The sequence below is a fragment of the Labeo rohita genome, chromosome 1 (assembly GCF_022985175.1).
Source record: "Labeo rohita strain BAU-BD-2019 chromosome 1, IGBB_LRoh.1.0, whole genome shotgun sequence".
Taxonomy (NCBI): Eukaryota; Metazoa; Chordata; class Actinopteri; order Cypriniformes; family Cyprinidae; genus Labeo; species Labeo rohita.
Window position 1 is genome coordinate 18,683,328 of NC_066869.1, and position 15,061 is coordinate 18,698,388.

Here is a 15,061-nt window from a genome sequence, read left to right on the forward strand (position 1 = left end):
GAACGCAGTTATTTTAAATAGTAAAACAATATCACAATATTACTGCTTTTGCTGTATTTTGAAATAAATAAATGCAGGCTTGGTGAGCAGAAGAGACTTCTTCAAAAAAACATTAAAAAATCTTACTGTTCAAAAACTTTTGACTGGTATTTTATTTTAGCTATAATAACCCTGGTTGGAAGGCATATGATGTATTGTTAATCAACACATCCGTTCCACATGAATCAGACCTCCTGCTTTGCTTTTTCTATTTAATGCCTTTCACCTTCCTCGTTCCTTTTTCAGCCTGGCAGCTCTCTCTCTTGTGTGTCCTCATCCTATTCTACATTTCCCAGAATCTGCCTCATCGCCCTGCGCTCTGTTCTCACTCATGAGGGAAAACTTTCTTTCTATGACCCATTTCAAGGAACATTTTCCCGTTCTCCCCGATTCTGATTGGATCAGTGCCTGAGGAGGATTTGGGAGTGACCGGCCAGTCTCTAAGAGGGTGCGTATGGCATGACTGACTTTTAATGCAGCGTTATAATTGATGTGCGCATATCTCTCTAAGGGACGGGATCTGGTTTGGCAGGAGAGAAAGAGAGCCACAGAGCTGCACTTAAAACGCGCAACAGAATATCATGTATTCGCATTAATTCCGCTGACTCGAAATGTCTGTCTCATTTTAATTAAAGCCTGAAATCTGCATTAAATGAGTTATTTAGATTCTCATTTTAGTCTTAATGAAAACATGTCTAAAGGCTCAAGCGGTTCATCGGACCATCTTTGCTCACTTAAATTAAGCAAAAGAGGGAATCATGCTTGTAATCATGAAGTCCTGATTGAGACATAAAATATTAAAAATATATTTGATAAGGTTTGCAAGGGTGCCAAGTATTCCAGGTGGGGTTATAAACTAAGAAATCCTAATCCTAAAAATGATTGAATTTATCATCATGTTCCTATCTGAAAGATGAAACATCTGCGCATCTGAGAACTAGAACCTGTCAAGTGCAGCCAAGAGCTATAGGGAAGTTTGAAGTTTGATGGAGGATCGAAGATGAGATGTTCCTTCAAGGTCACATACAGAAGTGGAACAACCTGATGAAAAAAGAACATTGTTTCAACTTAAAGTAAGTGTTTGCGCTGCCTTAAAAATTTAAGTTTAGTCAACATGAAATGTTAAGTTGTACTAAATGAAAACGTGGATATTTGAGTTGCGTAAACTGGCTTAAAAATTTTACTTTTTTTTTTTTTTTTAACAGTTTAACAAACATTTCCTATATTCTTGTGAACGACTGGTGCATGTTATTCCAAAGAAAAGAAAAAATGTTTTTATAAACAACCTTACTATGCCTCTGAAATGACATGGATAAACCCAAGCCTTACTTTTCACTGTACAGTCAACTAATGGTGGATATGCCCCATTTTTGTCCTGTCTAATTGAATATCCTGTCATTGCAGAAGTAAAATGGGTTGTTATTTCACATTGACTTGAAAAAAATAAAAAATAAAAATAACCTCAAGCATAGATTAGCCAATACACTCTTAAAAATAAAGTTTTTCATATTGGCATTTGCAGTTCCATGAAAAATCTTTCCTGTATAGAAACTTCACATTGCACAAAAAGTTGTTTAAAGGGATAGTTCATTGAAAATTGAAAATTCTGTCATCAATTACTCACCCTCATGTCATACCAAACCGATGAGACTTTCCTTCATCTTCATAACACAAATTAAAATATTTTTGATGAAATCTGAGAGCTTTCTGACCCTGCATAGAAGGCAATTTCATTTCTGGGAAATAAAAAGGTCTTTAGATTAAAATGTCCTTCACTCTGTAAGGTTGGATTGACTACAGTGTTTCAGGCTGTAGGATTGCCAAAGGACTAAAGAAACTTTAAAGAAACTTAAAGAATCAGTACAATGATACAAAATTGTACATTTCTTATACCACCCACTGCCATTTATGCCAACAATGGAAATAAGCACAGTTAGAATAGCAAAATATGTGGGAGAGCATTGCCATTGAGTGACCTTGTTGTACTCTGATATGTAACACTGAAATGGTTTAACAACATTTATTTCGTAACCAATTCAAGTGTAACCATAACAAAATACTGAAGGATGATAAAACATTTACAGTTAATTGTTACCCAGCATGTGTGTAAAATGTGGTGCAAATAGCAATAGAATTTTTTTTTACACCAAGTGTAATAGATAAATAGTGCAATAGATTCTATTTACAATATGTAAAAATATGAGTAGGTTCTTTGCAATAACAGAAGTTACATGCTAATTATACTACTTAGTACCACATAGTGGCAAATATCTGCCCTTTAGTATTGTAGTACATTATAAAACACTATGCAAAAATAACATTGGGTGCAAATTTAAAATTTTTATTAAAATTATTAAATGGATGCCCTAACCAAACACTTTATTTTACACTTTTCGTTTTTTGTTTTTTTTTTTCCCCCTTCATGTTAATTGAAAATAAATGACTTTCAGATGTAAAGTGATGATAAGTGAAAGTAATGAGTTCTGCAAAAGACAGTTTCGAACTTGGGTTATACACGTCAAAAAGTATTTGCTGCTTGCTTTACTACCTACACCACTGGAGCCAACACATTCTCACTCCCGACTCATCACATATTGACGCTTGGTCAGGACCATTTGGCGTCGCTTTTTGATGAACAGGGTACCCCTTATGCGTCATTTTTTGACGTGCAGGGTCCTCCATTGCTTTAAATAAGAAACCCTTGGTGTCAATATGCCGACACAAAAGGCACTTGGAATGTTATTGTCATGATTAAATTATATATTGGGTAAAATATTGTCATTATTGCATATGTGTTAGGTTTAATTTGTGAGAGGAATAGACACAATCAACATCTCTGTCCGCCGTAAAGCTCATCCTGTGTGCTGCAGTCTGCACAGTTCCAAAAAAAGAAAGAAGCCTTACATCAGGCTTGGTTGTGAAATGCCATTGGCTCTTGTGTGTCTCATGACAACTGCGTCATGCTAAAGTACGGGAGTATCTTTCTGAATGAGATGCGAACGTGTTAACAGAGCGGGATAATTTTCAGCGATTAAAACCTTATGTTTCATTCTTTTCTTTGCAAAAAGATATCATACGGCTTTAGAGAGACTCAGAATGCAACAGGACTTGTTTGAAATGCTTTTATAGTCAGTTTTTGCAATAAATACCTGTGACTGTACTTATATTTTCCTGTTATGTGTTTTATATTGTTCAGAAGTGGGTAGGTTTAGGGTAGGGGTGGGCTTAGGTGCTCAAATAAAAGTATAAATTTATATACAATCATTTCTATGTTTTACAAATGCATAACGACGGAAAACAGTGGAGGACCCTGCATGTTGAAAATTAAAGCTAAAAGCATACCCCTGTGCGACTCTAAGGGGTACCTTGAGCGTCAAAAAGCGGCACCAAGGGGTCCTGACTAAGCGTCAATATGTGACGAGTTGAGAGTGCTTTAATGGCCGTCTTTTGCAATGTTGTCTAACCCAACTATACGTTGGTGGGCGGAGTTAGTGAAAATAGCCTCTGCCAACGAGGCAGGCTATTTCTACTTAGTGTTACCTGAGAGAGAGAGAAAGAGAGGGAGAGAGCACCAGCAAAGAAAATAGGGAAACAATTAAAACCTTCTTTTATCCTCTCCTTGTCCATGTAAGACATTCAAAATGACCAATCCACAGATTACAGCTTCACCCACTGTACTAAAGGTGTGGCAATTAGCAGACCCCCAGTGTACACACATCTCGGCCTACAGGTTTTGAGCGCAATCAGCACCTCTGTCTCTTCAGGAATTCAAAATGGCCCTTTTGTTACTGAAGACAGGTTTGGAATAGGAAAACAAATGTCTGAAGAAACAAACAGTTCTTTTAAGATCTGTTCACTGTAAGTTTCTTTGAGGAACCTAAAAAGGTTCTTCTATGGCATTGCAGTTAAATCCCCCTTTTGAAACCTTTGTTATATTCAAGTCAATGTACTTTAGTTTTTGGTACATGTCTGTAGTAAGTGATAAGCACACTAGATAAATGGGTTTACAATAGGACTAATGGGCTTCACTAACAAAAACCTGGTGGTGCATGTTTGTGAAAATTTGCTCTGCTTTGCAATCAGTCTCATAAAGCACAATGAAAGAATAAATTCTGTTAAAGTGAGAATTTGTTTAGAAGAGGCAACCCTTGATCAGCATACAGAGCACAACTTACCACTCTGACCTTATAGTCTATATAGTGCCGCCTGAGTGATCCGCGTAACTGAGATTTCCTATCTTACACTATATCCTTCACAAATCCTCAGACATAACGCTCTACTCTCTAATGGCTGAGTCTTATGAAACCTGTCAAGAATATCTCTGGGTCATATTTCACCACCAAATCAAAAAAGAAATATGATACATTTTGCTTAAAGTAAAAGTCATGTGTTTTAAGACCAATAAGATTTTTGTGCAGTGTGACATTCAGGACACTTCTCATTAATGTAAAGCACAAAATAATATTATTATTTCAATTTCATTATGGTTTGTTGTTCTGATAGTAATTGATGCTGATTTTTTTTTACATATATATGCATACACACATGTATATATACACACACATATACATCCTATTAAAAGTAATGGGGAAACCGATTCAAATGATCATTTTCACTCTTAAAATGTCTCTATAAATTACGACAATGAGAATCCTAATGGGTTATATTTTCCTGTCTTCCCTACTTAAATTTTTTTCAAGCTGTAATGTGACCTGGACATGTTTTTGTGATATTTACCATATATGTGACCCTGGACCACAAAACCAGTCATAAGGGTCAATATTTCGAAATTGAGCTTTTTATATCATCTGAAAGCTGAAAAAAACAAGTTCTCCATTGATGTATGGTTTGTTAGGATAGGACAATATGTGGCCGAGATATGACTATTTGAATAAATGGAATCTGAGGGTGCAAAAAAATCAAAATATTGAGAAAATCACCTTTAAAGTTGTTCAAATGAAGCTCTAACTAATGCATATTACTAATCAAAAATTACATTTTTATATATTTAGAGTAGAAATTTTACTAAATATCTTCATGAAACATGATCTTTACTTAATTTTCTAATGATTTTTGGCATAAAAGGAAAATAAATAATTTTGAACCATGCAATGTATTTTTGGCTATTGCTACAAATATACCCCAGCGACTTAAGACTGGTTTTGTGGTCCAGGTCACATATTACACTAGCCTGAACAGCCACAGAAGAGGAATGCAGACTATCTTTTCTGTCAGTCTCCTTAGTTCAAGGGTGAAGTATTCCAACTAAAGCAGAAAAAAAGGAAATTGTAAAATCTTTCATGCCTTGTATGTGTAATTATAGATAGATCAGATGTGCAGATAGTGCAAAGGGAAAGAAAAAAACACTGCACAGATTAGCTGGATAAAAATATTGATTTTCCACCTGAGTTGCATCTAGAGGCAAAAAGGAACTTATTATCTAGATGTTGGAACAAACATGGAAGCCTGAGAGACAGAAGGAGAGAGAGGTAAGTCCATGTGAGTGGTCACTTTCTGTAGTTGCACGCACGCTGAACACACTGTGACTGTATCTGGATACGCTTACGGGTAAACACAGACTCACACGTACACGTGCACAGAGTATGCAGATAGGAGCTTTTCCGGCTGGCTGCATTTGCTCTCCCATGCCGCCTGTGTGCATCGATGCTGGAAATGATAGCTCCATTGCTCCTGTGTATTTGCAAATCTCCATATGTTCGTCAGGATCTCTCCTGCATGGCCCGGCGCAGCCGTTCATTTCCCTTCAGATACAGATCACATTATCGGCCAGCAGATCTGTGCATTGGTCTGATGTTACAGGAGATTTTGGGAGATAGATGTTTGCCCTTGAGTTGCTGCAACCAAATATTGCTTATATCACTTTTTTTTTGTAGGTCGCAGTCAATAATTTGATGCTATCAACAATACCAGGACAATCTCATGAAAACATGTCCAGGTAATATTTAACCCTGAAAACTAAACTAAACTCAAGTAAACTAAATTAATAAATGAACTTCTCATTACTGCAATGTAAAAAATAATATAGTAATTAACTTACATATCTACACATCATGACAGTATGTATTATACTACCTTAAATGTATGCTTATTCAAAACTATACAACATTTTTGCATTATGGTTATGAGAACTGGGGCAGAAAAAGAACATAATTATCATTAAATAGGGAAGTGGGGAAAAAGGGAAAGGTACCGTTCGTTTTCTGCCAGGTCATTTCCATTAACCATAAAAACAATGTAATGCAAAATAAAAATATAGGTAAAACACTATAACAGAAAATGTATTCATATTAGTGCAGTGCACTGTGCCCTATATTTACAGATTTGGTTTTTGACACCGCAGGCTTAAAGTTTTGCAAGTATTTAAATTATCTAATTATCTAATTTACATTTGATTTAACAATATAACATTAATAGCTGTCACCCAAAATTTTCTTTTTAAATGTCAGTGAATGGTTTTTTACTTCATATTATAAAATTGTTCTTTTTTTTTCTTCCAACCACATACATTAAACAGTACTTTTCTTTAACTTCTGCTAAATATTCAGTATGCAAATTAGTTCCCGCCCACACTCAATCACACCAGCTCAGACTACCTGCTCCACTCTCACTCAGTCAATTGAAGGAGTAAGTGCTACACAATTGCAAGTGACATTGTTGAATTAATGCAGTCATACAGTATATGTTTGAACCAGAAACTGATTCAACAGAAGATGAAGAGCAAATTATACAGCGTTGCCTACAAGTTGATCTGTCAAAATGGTAATGCATTTTACGCATCGCTCTCTACAACACTGGACACGTACCGGTAATTGATATTATTAGCCTTTGGCTTGGCTTTGACATCATCAAACAGCTAATAATGACTTGCTAATGTAACACTAAAACCATGTTCCCGTTCCCCATCTTAGAGAGCTACCTTCTAAAAATAAACTTCCTTAGAAGTCCACTGAAGTGCTTTGAAACATTCAGTGTTATTCTATGTGTTGAGGTAGACAAAGCAGGACATATCGAGCAGCCTCACCCCCACCTTTTTTTTTTTTTTAATGGGCAATAGCATTTTGTTTATATCACATCTTGGGCCAGAGCTGTTGAGCTTGATAAAGCCGCATTTGACAGCGTATGACAGCAACAGTCTAACTGATTACCCCTTTAGATTCAATAGGAAACTGTTACTAAAGCAAAACAGTGATTATTATGATGCTGAAGATGTGTAATTTGAAAATTGTGTCATTTATGTAGGTGCAAGGCACCAGTTGTTATCACTTCTACTTGTCATTGCTGTTTGTCTAACCATTTCTCTTCCTAGTCTCATTCATATCACTATAAAATATAGCATTCTGTGTAGTCCGATATGTTTTGAGGTCTGTCCCGATTCACGCATATGATCTCTGGACTGAATCAAACTGTGTGTGCTGCAGAGGATCGCATGACAGTGCGAAACCAGACTTCTTTCACCCCAATCGAAAGCATAGATTCAGCGTGTATTTATAGTGTAGGGGGCGGGACGCTTTGGATTCTAGAGAGCGTTTGATTGGACAGAATGTTTGATGAGAAGCTGAAGTGCAGGGTGATGTCATCAAAATCATCCATACTGGTGAAAGTTAGAGATTGTAAGTTTTGAAAGCTTATATCTTCTAAATGCAAATTTTGTCATTGTTTTGGAGCACACTAGTGTTCATTTTGTCAGCTATTTTAAATTTTAGTTTGTTGTTGTTTATATTTTAGTGTTAAATGTCCTTGTTAGTATTTATTACATTTAGTCAACCTTATCCTATTTTATTTTAGTCAAGTTTTAGTCGACTAAAAGTCTCAGCATTTTAGTCTAGTTTTAGTCAATGAAATCGTCCCATTTTCATCATGCTGTATGATGATTAAACTGAGATATGCTCCCCCCCTCAAAATTATAATTGTATTGATTGTCATCAATTAAGAAATTTACTTATACATTTCAGGTATCACCAGTAAGCACAGATCAATAGATTATCGACTCATACACATTGTTTATTTTACCTTATCTAATGTACTGATTTATTATAGGCTATATATTATATAAAATAAAATCAAAGACTTATGCACGCTGTCTACATTATGAAAACTAGTAAAACAAACAAAAAATATAACAGTAAAATTCCTAATAGTAATTTCAATAATTCCAAATTGCAATAGCCTATGTTTCTCTATTAAAACAACAACGGTTGAGTATGTGCATTTATTCAGCAACCACAACCGCAAACAATATAGGTGAGATCTCTTGACAGAACACAGAATGACACTTTTGTTTAGATCGCTAAACTCCAGCTTGTTTGTTGGTGTTTTCAGATCATCTTCAATGGCACTTCTGCAATGAAGAGTGAGCTTGTGCGCATGGTTGCCAGATTGCATAAAATAAGCAACGCACCGGGCAGAAAATGAATCCTTGTAACAGAGAACCTCTAATTCGGGGATTTTAACTCTTGGTATCTGGCAACCACACATGAAAGCTCGCATAGTAGAGGTGTGTACAGCAGTTTGCAATAATATTTGTCTCCTTTTTTGACAGAAATAAAAAGAGGTTTTGATAAAGTTATTTTTAAATACATTTTAGTCTCGTCTTTTTCGTCAACAAAATTGCATGTTGATAGATGATCATAGTCATAGTTACCGTTTATTGATCTTACTGTCATCTCACCATTGTCTCGCTTTAGTCATGGGGAAAAAAGCTTGTTTTCTTGAATGAACTTAACACTAGAGCACACAAGGTTGCAGATAAACTTAAGGCTAACATATTCATACTATAAAAAAAACAAACAAAAAAAAACACTTTAATTTTGACTTCATGAGGACTTTAAGTAGAAACAGTCTGAATATTAGCTAACGATATGAAAATCCCCACCTCACCTTGACAGGATTGGTTACATGTTTATGATTGTAGGAAACGGTTTTAAACCACATTTTTTGAGACTGTCTTTGGTACACTACAGTTATAAACACTGTTAAAAACATGCCCTGCTGAAAGAAAAAAAGCTAAAACCAGCCTAAGATGGTCATCCAACCTGGGGCCGGTTGCATACAAGGTTTAGACTAGTCTTAAAAAAAATTCTTTAAGACTAGTCACAATTTTTTAAATTCAGTTACATAAAAATGTAGATTATCCTAAGTTGAATCCAAAAAATAAGGTTAACTGCTAGTTGGTCAAACTAGTACGTAAGACACTGTCTTAACATAGAGGCTTAGTTTATGCAACCAGCCCCTGGTCTTAGTTGGTTATAGCTGGTCAGCAGGCTGGATTTAGAGGGTTTTGGACACTTCCTTAGCTGGTCAGGCTTGGAGACCAGCTGGAACAACCAGCTAAAACCAGCTTGACCAGCCTAGTCAGGCTGAGAGACCAGCTAAAACCAGCTAAGACCAGCCAACCAGTTTAGGCTGGTTTTAGCCGAGGGTTTTTTTCAGCAGGGTGATTTTCACCACAGGGGGATCTTAAAATTACAATAAATATGTAGTAGATCCTTGTTTGAAAGACCAGCTTTTCTGGACACCAACATGTGTTGTGTTTCAGATGCTGGGACCCAACACGGGATAGTATACCATGCTTCTTCGGCGCCATACCGGCACGAACCGCTGAAATTCATCCTGGCTTTAAGCTATTTCTTTAGCAGGGATAGCAGTACCTCTCAAAACAGAGTGATACCACTCAGATTTGCCACTGAAGCACTTTCTGAAGGTCAGGAATTGGTTAACCTGTCTTTCTCTAGCCCTGAAGTCTGTCATATCCAACGCAGTGGGAGGGAGGGGGATCAAACAGCCCAGTGGCCTTTGAGCCCATGTTGACAACTCAGGACTCTTAGAGTGCCGGGGAAAGCTCATGAATATTGCATTTGTTGCATCAGCGCTCGACAGTGACACAGAAGAACTGAAATTTCTGAAACAAACGTCTCACTGTGTCTAGTCTAGGTCGGATTTTTTGTCGAGCCACTCATCCCGACTGGCCGACATGAAATAGGGCCGCTGCGGTAAAACGTGGCGATGCTGAACTCAATTTGTATGTTAAATTCTAATGAAGCATATTACAATGTACCAATTAAAGACTGCGAAAGAACCTCAAGCCACAAGCGTCACCGTTAAAGAGCCGAAATTGCCTTCCGCTTCTAGAATGCTTTGCTGTGGTTATTGTTTTGTTGCCGTTTCTGGTGTATGTGGTGCTAGCCGTGAAAGCTTTGAGCCCGACTAAATCTGTAGTAGTTGTCTGCATTCTGAGTCTTGCCACATGCTGCTTCTTTCTCTCTCCATTTCCTATAAGCCTTGTGATTATGGGGAGCTCAGCTAAATGTCTTTCTTCTTGTGAAAGCACAGCACACAACTCAAACTTTTACTCTACCAGCACCGGCTGACTTTTTACTTGCCTTGAAAACCGGTCTCAGGAGCATGTAAGAGAAAAGCAGCCTGAGCGACGCCATCAAAAAAGGAGCCATTTTAACAGCTCAGCGGGTGTAGAAAATGGGACGCCTGCAAAAAAAAGGACCATCACAACTCTTAATGAGATATGAGCGCACAGACACCACCGCACAATGCGTCTGGCTGTTCAGCTTCAAGCTGCACACTCCCCCTAGTGAGCATGTAAGCTAATGCCTCAGGATGTGTCTGTGGGCTACCACACAAAAATCCTCCCAGGAAGGCTCGACGAGCGCGTTTGTGAGAGCACAAGCGGTGGGAAGCATTCTGAATAGGTTGAGAAATAATAACGACTACCTTTCCCATCATAGTTCTAACAAGGACGCTGTGAGTACAAAACTACCAAATTAAGGTTTGGCTTCTTTTAGTCAAACTGTTGGCAAGTAAAAAATAAAATACGGAAAAAAACACCAAAACTGTATTTATTTGATCAAAAATACAACAACAACAGCAATATTGTGATAAAAATGTAATTCATTCATGTGATGGCAAAGCTGTTCAAGCAATATTTCTTTATCAATGTTTAAAACAGTTGCAAATACACAGGAAACCATGATACATTTTTTTACTGGATTCTTTAACAAACATAAAGTTCAAACAAACTGCACTTATTTGAAATAGAAATAATTTTGTCATTTTGTAACAATATAAATGTCTTCACCTTTGTCTCCTTTGATCAATTTTTAATGCATTCTTACCAAATAAAAATATTTTTAAAATAAAATAAAAAAAAAAAGTGTTACTGCTTCTGAACTTTTCAAAGGTAGTGTAAATAAAATGAAAAAAAAAGTTGCGTACGTATGAAACACTGGAAGTAAAGAAGCACCTGTGTGCATTTGTGTGTCCGTTATGTGCACACCAATGAGCCACGAGAGCTCAAGAGGTCATCTTTTGGCTCATTGGCGTGTACATAACGCAGAGGCACACAAATGCCCATACTGGAAAAAATAAATAAATAAATAAAATAAAAACAGATCTGACCTTTTGTGCCAGTCATGCTCACATAATATGAACTCTCTACCACTGGAGATACAGAGAAGCTTCATTCTGCTCAGCTCAGGCTCAATCACTGCTTAAAAGTGAAACACAAACTTTTTTTCACACTCACATAAAAACGGTCAAAAGGAAGTCCTGGTTCACTTGGTTCCCTAGACATAACTATGACCAACACACATATTAAATTTATGAAAAACAGCCGTTTTGACCTTTCTGATATCTCCTTTTATGTTCCTATATACAAAAGGATAATACATGAGTGGGTAAATAATTTTTACAATACACTGTAAAAATCTATGAAAGGTCCAACCTGGCTAGCAAAGCAAACAGCTTTTTATATACATTACCATTGTGATTGCAGATATTATTTATCAAAACTTAGCTCAGCATCTAATGCTTCCTCAATAAAGTCACCTATACCGCAAAAAGCAAAAATGGCCTATTGTTCTGTAATATGCTCAAATTAAAATTAATGACTAGGAAGGGTGAAAAATTACAAATTTAATGGTTTCCAGTAAAATCAAAGGCGGTATCCTCAGCACTGAATAATAAGTGGTAATATGAACTTTAAACTAGAAAAGCGGAAAATTATGCACTTTAAAAGATTTATAAAGCTGGCTATTTGCATACTTGCACACTTCCATTGTATGCTAATAAGATGGGCCATTTAGGTATCCACATTAAAATATATTAAATCTGAGTTGAAAGAGGTCAGGTGCTGCTATAGCCTTGCTCTTGCATACGCAGTAAATATTAATTGACCTCTAACCTTGATACACATTATATGAATATGTATATAGTCTTTTGTCATCAAACTTGCCGTCATGTTGTCATGACTTTGTTCTGTGAAACATAAAAGATCAGTGTTTTTTCCCACAATTCAGCGCAAGTCAATGGCAACCAAATCACAGTGTGCTGATATACAGCCATATTGTACTGCTACGAGTGTGTTATTGCATTTATACAACAGTTTGATGACACAAGTGCATGTGAATACATAAGAAACAACAATGGAGCATCTTTAAAAACCCTCTTTTCTTCCACCACGGATTTAAATCTCTGTTAGACAGTTTAACAGCTGAGCCCAAGCATCCATTACTAATTCGAAAACCTCACTTTAGAACTATTAAGGAAGAAGCATTGAGTTGCTTCATTGAAATCTTATTGTATTACTGTATTAGAAACTCACTGTATTATGTGTAGTAGAGTATTATGAGAGAGAGAGGAACTGAAGTGATTACCTGCATCTGATCCAGCATTCTTTCTTTAGCTCAATCTCATATTCACAATAAAACATTAGTTTGAATGTCCACTGAGGAAAGCCATATTAACTTCCATGTACTATCCTTTCATCAGGGTGATTTCCGATGGCTGCATCTTACAATGTATTGAAAGTAAAACTAACTTCCTTGTTTACAACCCTGTCATCATCTCTTTCAATATAAAAGTCTTTACTGCTGACTCACTCATAAAAACAATCTTTCATCACCATCTAATGGCAAAACAATGCAACTAAAACAAACCGTCTGTTAGATTTACCCAGAATGACTTATATCTCATGGTTAACCACTATAGAGCCATCAGAGCCAGGCGAAGCAAATTTTCAAACAGACATTATCTTTATTAACAAACCGCATATTTGAAGTCTAAACAACCATATTCTCATCTAAAAACAAGTACAAAACTACATTCCGTGACACAAAAACAGTATTATTTATAAAATTATAGTGGATTTAGGCGTTTATCATGACACTCACGTTGAGAAATACCACAAGCAGAGTGAAACAAACGGTGAAACGGTTGGAGTTTTGTTATCATCAGAATATCGCACACCTGGAAAAGGCTCTCAGCCAATCATTAATGATATATTTATTTGAGGAAATAATGAACTAAAAATTAAGACACCAAAAATCAATTTTCCTCTTACTGAATGGAAAAAAACAGCTTGGACTTCTGCTATCTGTAACTTCTTTTGTACTTCAAGAACGTTATGGGTTATAAGAAATGAGTAAAACATAAAACAGAATTCATAATATACCCCTAAGTCACAGCTAAAAAAAAAAAGAAAACTGTAAAAAAAAGAAAGAAAAAGAAATCCATCTAATCTTGGCCTTGACAGGCTAACAGTGAGGTAAGGCTCAAATAAAACACGCTCTTAAGAGAATTAATATCGCAGCGGTTCCAAGCGCGCATCAGAAATGCAAATGGGTCGGTATGGGTTTTAATTAACCACTTTTCTTCAACCTTTTAACTTGAAATCTTGTTCACTACTGAACAATATCTGAAGTGCAAAGTTCTCCCAAATTGATCTGCCCTGCTGTGTCTTAGATAGGACTGTTAGATATTATAAGAGCCGCAAATCTCTTATCAAGCCACAGTAGCTGTCTCATTTGGACGAGATGACACACATGGAAGCAGGCGGGGGGATTCAGAGGACTCGGCACATATCAAATCTATTTTAAATGCTTTTTATGAACTTTTAATGGCATTCTGAGAGGGTTGAACTCAAATGAGTGCAGAGAACTGAGACCAACAACATGATGGTAAAGAGACAAAAGTGTGTTAGCCAACCAGGGTACTATAGCCAACCAGACACACATTCACATGGATATATTGGATATATATGATTTTTAGCAGCTGGTCCACTTGCATTCACCAAAGCTCTCACTGTTAATTTTCTCACATGCCTCACCGCAATGTGTTTTTTGGACGGAGCTCAGTAAATAAGGATCAGACCCTTTTAAATCACTCTTTCACAGTCTTCACTTTGGCAAACGTGCTAGGGATCGTCATAGCAACAACCATGGTGAACAATCATAGTGCTATTCAGTGACTGTGTTAAACTGGCAGAACAATCAAGCACAGCTACACATGTATCTAAACACACTCGTGTGTTGCTATCCTTGGCCTTTTGAGAGCCTAGGCACACACAAGTTCTTTCTTCTCCCTTGTTATTGCTATCTTACTCTTCCATCTTTGTTTTGGCACCGCTTTCATTCATCTATGTATTCTTCCTTCACGCTCCCTCCCTGTATCGCTGTCTTTCTGTCTCTCTTCTTTGAATTTGGAGGCTCAGAGTTTAGATGAGATTGGAAACTTCCAGGTGCACATGGACAGTCAGACAAGTAATAAGGGCTGAAAGCAATTTCCTCCCTGCTTTATCGAACTCTGAGAGATGGGCAATAACCACATATAGTAAGCCCTGACTCTCTTGTTTATTATTTATATCTGGTTGATTAGGATCCACGAGTCGCACAATGTGTCGGCGAGGCGCCGTTGTTCACAGGGAGAAACGTTCAAGTTGTGTACACGGACCTGATTTACTTATCCATCTGCTTGGATGCAAAGTTGTTTACATGAAGACCTGGCTGGTACTGTTACTGGGCAGGATGTTGAAATGTGCCAAAAAGGAGAAAAAATAAGCCAAATGAGTGGACTACAGAACCTCCATAAACATCACCATTATAAAACGACACTAATGACAAATGTATTGTGTCAGCAACACGAAAAGACATTTTTGCACCATTTTTCTTACCGAATATCAGAATTTTATCATTAGTTTTTTGAGAAAAGAGAA

General features: G+C 36.8%; 1 protein-coding gene across 1 annotated transcript in view; it reads right to left on the reverse strand.

Moving 5' to 3' along the window:
* The window catches only part of sorcs3a (sortilin related VPS10 domain containing receptor 3a), a 323,929-nt gene that overhangs the window by 244,810 nt on the left and 64,058 nt on the right, over nt 1–15,061 (reverse strand).